Here is a 6,245-nt window from a genome sequence, read left to right as displayed (position 1 = left end):
GATGTATCTATCATGTAAATTAATTTTATATTGTCAATCAATGATAATTATGAATTCTGCTACATCACGTTTTTATTTTAATTTTTTTTAATGATATGATAGACTATTATTTTTTTATTGGATGATAGGATAAACTATTTTACACTCATTTCATATCTATTGCAAAACAATTTTATATTATCAACCAATAAATATCATGTATTATTTCAAGTCGCCTTTATATTTTAAAATTATTTAGATAACATGGTAGATTGTTGATTTATTATTGGACAGACAAAAGTTATTTTACAACATTTGATAACAATTAATCTCTAAACAAAATGATTACTTTTCGTGAAATTAAACTCTCAAATTATTGTTTAGCAAAATGTAATTCTCAAATTATTTTGGACAAAAATGATTTTTTTTATATAAACAAAATAATTATTTTTCGTGGCATTTGAGACACTTCAATTTTAGAGATATTTATGTTATTTTGCAAATATGGGATGAAAATGATGACGAGTGATTAACGGTGATAGACCGATTCCACGAAACCACTTGCGTCAACTACAAAGTCAATGATAGGTAGCACAACTTAGAAATCACGTTAGAAAATACTACTAATTGATATTGAATATAAGAAAGAAGAATTTGCAAAATCTATGTGTTTTGTATTAGCAACTCTCACAATTTGGCAAAGAAGTGGATATAGAAGTTGGAGCTGTATATTCTTACCACGTGATCTTGGTGAGATTCCTATACATATCTCTATCTTTTAATATTTTATTTAACATGATTTAAATAAAAAAGCTGGTGTTGTGATGTTAGAGTAATTATTTATTTTGTTAAGATTATTATGCAAGAGTGTTAAATTCACGGGAAGATGACCTTTGCGTCAATTGTAATCCCATTTTCTATAATTGTGCGCAGGAGATATCCATTGTAATCTTCTCCAATTCAAGATATTAATCTCTAGAGTTGTGTGTCGAATATACCTGATTTTTACTAGAAAAATATATATTTAAATTGAAATTTTCTTTTAAATTTCTAATTCTTTGTAAGTAATTAAATATAAAAAATTGCAAGGCTTAAAGTAGTTTGGTGTTAAGAATATTAAAAACTTTGGTCCTTGTAAACGGTATTTTCATATTCTTAATTTTGGTCTCATTCGATGTTAGTTTGTCTTATTTTATTTCATTTTTTGTGTTATTTTATTTATTTATTTTAACTCAAATTTTTTCTAAATATATGTACAGACTCAATTTTTTTTGTATCTGCAAGGAATATGGCTTTTCAAATAAAAAGAAATATTTTGATGAATACTTTCTTTTGGGGCTCTTTGCTCTGGATTTTAATCACAAGTCGGAGTACTGAAACCGATATCTTCTGTTTAAAATCCATTAAGAATTCCTTAGAAGACCCAAATAATTACTTAACCTCAAGTTGGAACTTCAACAACAAAACAGAAGGTTTCATCTGCAAGTTCAATGGAGTTGAATGTTGGCATCCTGATGAGAATAGAGTACTAAATCTTAAACTATCTAACATGGGGTTGAAGGGGGAGTTTCCACGTGGCATTGTCAACTGCTCTTCAATGACAGGCTTAGATCTTTCAATCAATGACCTCTCAGGAACCATCCCATCTGATATATCAACCATACTCGAATATGTTACGAGTATGGATCTCTCTTATAACAAATTCATCGGTGAAATTCCAATAGATTTAGCAAACTGCACTTACCTGAATGTCCTTAAACTTGACAACAACAAGTTAAGCGGTGAAATTCCTACAGAACTTGGCCAACTTAGGAGGCTTAAATTGATTTCTGTTGCTAACAATGATGGACTTTGTGGAGGGTCTTTGGGACCCTGCTCCTTGACGCGTGACAAACACGGAGATTTTCATCAATCATTCAAGGATGGTCTTATTGTTGGTTATGTTTTTTCATTCATTTTTTCTATTATGATCAGTTGTATGTTCTACTCCAATTGTGCACATTGGGTGCGTCAATTGAAGAAGAAGAAAAACAATCACATAAACAAAGCTATAGAGTTGGGCAAACATATTTGCTCCATCACCAACATGAGGAAACAAATGATAGTTAATCAGATACACGAATTGTTACAAATGCGGTGGGCACACAAAGAAAGCAAAGAGGTATCTCTTCATAAATTCTCTCTTTATAAAACTATGTATTCAATGATTTTTTTAGTTTTAAGTTTAACAATGTAAAATAAATTTTCACATATATCCACAGATCTCTGGACTATGTGAAAAATTAACCTCGACTATATGGCTGGAGGAACTGCGTGACGCAACAAATTGTTTCTCTATGGACAATGCCATTGGGGTAGGAAAGATGGGAATGATGTATGAAGGATTTATGCCTAATGGTACGTTACTAGCTATTAAGAGATTATTTGACTCTCGACTATTTAAAAGGCAGTTCCTTTCAGAAACAACGATTTTGTGCAAGTACAGACACAAAAATATAATTCCATTGCTTGGGTTCTGCATTGAAGGAAAGGAAAGGCTTTTGACATATGCATACATGCCAAATGGAAGGCTTTCCAAATGGTTGCATCCTTTGGAAAGTGAAGTCATAAGACTAAAATGGTATGACAGGGTCAACATTGCACTTGGAATTGCAAGAGGGTTATCATGGCTACATCATATATGTGATTTGTGTGTAGTACATTTGAATATTTGTTCAGAATGTATATTGCTAGATGAGAATTTTGAACCTAAAATATCCAATTTTGGAGAGGCAAAATCTATGAATCCCAATACGGAAGATCATCTAGGGCAGATATTTAAAGCGGAGGATGGGAAGAAGGATGTCTATGACTTTGGAAGCGTGCTTTTTGAATTGATTACAGGAAAGACTTATAATGAACTGTCTCATTCATATGACACTAGTAATATATGTGGTGACCCTTTGAGTTTTTATAATGTAATTGATAAATCTCTAACCGGTGAAGGACTTGAAAATGAAGTTTGTACACTTCTAAAGATTGCTTGTGAGTGTGTAAATGCTTTACCAAATCAAAGGCCAACAATGCTTGAAGTTTACAACAATATAAGCAATTTAAGGAAGGGACGAGATGGCTTTAGTGATGATTCTATCACATTAAGGGGTTAGAACTTGCTCCTTCTATTACTCTAGATGAAACGATTGAGTTTTAAGAATTAGATTAGATTTAGGTATCCATAGTTTTTTCTTTATGTTGGCAAAAAAGAATGTTACTCCGAGTATTATTGTAATAAAAGTTTATATTTATTTTAGAATAATATTACTTTAATTTTGGTATCCGATCTTGCGACCGACTAATCTTTACTGTCCACTAATGAAAATTTTGTTTAAAATTAGAGCAAAGTTTTGTATGGAAAGGCTCAAGCCGTGTTAATTATATATTTCATTTCATACTCTAATAAAAAAAAATTGATGAAAAAATTGATGATACAAATTCCAAATTTTGAACTTACATGACAAAACATGAGTGATCTTGCTCTAATAGTTTAAGCTTCTGCTTCCCAAATATTGTTTAACTAGTAAATCCAGCTTTGTTTATGTTAGAAACGTTAATGTCTAAAATTTCCCACCATTGTATTTTGATGATTCCCACTTAAATACGTATAAAAGCAATTGTGTTATAATGTCAATTATTCTGAATCTAATGTTCATGGAAGTCTCGAATTAAAAGAAAAATACAACGTGACAAATTTTTTATCCATCATAAAAATTGAGTATTTTACCTTGGATCAATCACTTATTAGCATTTCATTTTATCATATTTAATTATTTTTTAAATAATATAACTTTTGATTGTTTTCAAAATATTTTACTCTACTTTTTATGTTACGTAAATAAGAATTTAGCAAAAACAAAATATGCAATACGATATGAGAATGCACACAAGTAACTCATCCTAATAGTTTTACATACTTCTTATGAAAATAATGGTGTAATGCTCTAGACTGCTTTCAGGATTACCGACTGACCACACAAACCAACACGAGTCTTTTTAGCATGCTTTGTCCTCACTGACACGCTTTCCAAAAAACTTTTAAGAAGATCATCCATCCAAATACTACTTCAAGTCAAGTCACCTTAACTATGGAGTTCTTCTTTGTTAGACTACCGAAAAGATGATGCATCTTGTAGATATAGATAGTATCAATCAATCCTTATAAGTCTTCTTTCAACTATGAGGTCTCATCCCTACACAACCTCGGGACCCCTCATATTCCGATATGAATTCGGTGACCACTCCTCCTCCTCTTTAGCCTCGGGTGTCATATGTCTACCATCTTCTGATTGCTTCGTCCCCAAACCACATCGTACTGGGAGAGGTCTGGCTCTGATACCATTTGTAACACCTCATACTGCTTTCGAGATTACCAACTGACCCCGCAAACTAACACGGATCTTTTCATCATACTTTATCTTCACTCACATACTTTCCAAGAAACTTTCAAGAAGGTCACCCATCCAAATACTACTCCAAGTCAAGCCTTCTTAACTATGAAGTTCTTATTTGTTAGGCTACCAAAAAGAAGATACATCTTGTGCTGGAACAAAATTGGTTTGTACTATATCCCATAGATTTTGATGATAATAAAGTATTTAAAAAATAATTGAGTATACAAATATTTATTCAAGTGTGCAGGATCATTGATTAAAATATGTGATAGAAACTAAGTTCTAGCACTGGAAATTGAACATTAAAGAGAAGTTGATAGAACTAGCATTTGAAGGACCATATTTTGAAGAGGTCAACTTCTGAATACAAGATTCTGAAGAGGTCAACTTCTAAAGATCGAAGTCTGAAGAAAATTAATATCTGAAGATCCAGACTCTGAAGAAGTCAACTTCTGAAGATTAAGTCAACCTCTAAAGACTCAAAGTATGGAGGATCAAAAGTTGAGACTGAAACTCCAAAGACTCATATTCTGAAGCTAGTTAAAACTCAAGGACCAAGGAATTTATGACAAGTTAATATCAGACTCTGAAGACATTTTGTTTTCTTCTGATTGTCTTCTTCTGATCACGTGAAGACTTAGCAGAAATTTGCAAAAGACAGAAGGAATGTAACTGATAATTTCTCTTGTAGCAAAGGAGTTTTAAATGGCCTCTCAACGACATTAACCATATCAGGAAGCTTTTCAACATCTCTAATGATGCTTCTCTCAAAGACTCGCTTGTGCATGAAGTCTTGTTCAACCACTCTTTTGTATTCCTCTATTTAAGCAGATGAAGATTTGAAAAAAACTACAACACTGTGCCTTGATATACAAAGATCTATTACTCTATCAAAACTATTGCACAAGCTTAAACTCAGAACTTCTTATCAATTGAATATTTGTAGAAGTTTTTAAGTCTTACAGTTCTTCGTGTTGTATTTTGCTTACACCTCTAATTGTATATCAAGTGTAAGTCTTAAACAATCCTTAATCTATAAGATAGGTTGTAATAAGTCTCTTGCTTGTTACTTTAGCATCTGAAGTCTCTTGCTTGTTGCTTGAGCAAAGTCTTTTAGTTTTGTGTTTGAGCATTTGAAAGTCTCTTGCTTGTATGATTGAGAATTTATAATCAGAAGTGATTATAGTGGAAATCCCTTGAAGGTGCAAAGGAACGGGGCTATTCCTGTTTTAAGGGAGGAACCAGGATAATTACTTGTGTCTTTATTTCTCTCTTTTTTACCTCGGAACCTTTATTCTGCTGCATACTTCAGACTCTGACTCTTATTTTAACCTTGTGTTCAGAATCTGATAAGAGATTTTTAAGAGTAAAAAATAAAAATTTAACATAATTCAACCCCTTCTCGTGTTTTTCTCATCTTCAGTTGGCACCGGAGCTCGATCTTTACTTTAACACTTAATAGTGGTACATAAAAGATCCTGATGGAAATTTATGACTAGAGAATATGGAACCTCTAGTGGCCATAGAAACCATGTTGCGCCATTTGATTATAGTGCTTCTGAAAGAAACATATATACTTCTAAACCTCCAACCTTCAGTGGAGATTCTACTGAGTTTGAATGTTCGAAAATTAAAATGTACACTTACATCATAGGTCTTGAAGATGAGTTCTTAAAGATGTCATTGATATAGAAGTATATGGAGTAGGTATGGTGGCTGGCATAAAGAGTCTCTCACCTGCTCATAAAAAGATATATAGAAAACATCATAGAGTAAGAGGAATCCTGGTAGATGCTCTACCTCATTTTAAGTATCTCAAGATTCTTAACAAATCTAATG

General features: G+C 32.2%; 1 pseudogene; it reads left to right on the top strand.

Annotated features, from left to right (window-relative positions):
* The first annotated feature begins 606 nt into the window (after positions 1-606).
* LOC131607566 (probably inactive leucine-rich repeat receptor-like protein kinase At5g48380) lies at positions 607-3,169 on the top strand (annotated as a pseudogene).
* Positions 3,170-6,245: the final 3,076 nt, after the last annotated feature.

Source organism: Vicia villosa, linkage group LG5 (genome assembly GCF_029867415.1).
Source record: "Vicia villosa cultivar HV-30 ecotype Madison, WI linkage group LG5, Vvil1.0, whole genome shotgun sequence".
In the NCBI taxonomy this organism is placed as follows: domain Eukaryota; kingdom Viridiplantae; phylum Streptophyta; class Magnoliopsida; order Fabales; family Fabaceae; genus Vicia; species Vicia villosa.
Note: the sequence above shows the minus strand (reverse complement) of the source record. Positions and strands in the feature narration are given on the sequence as shown.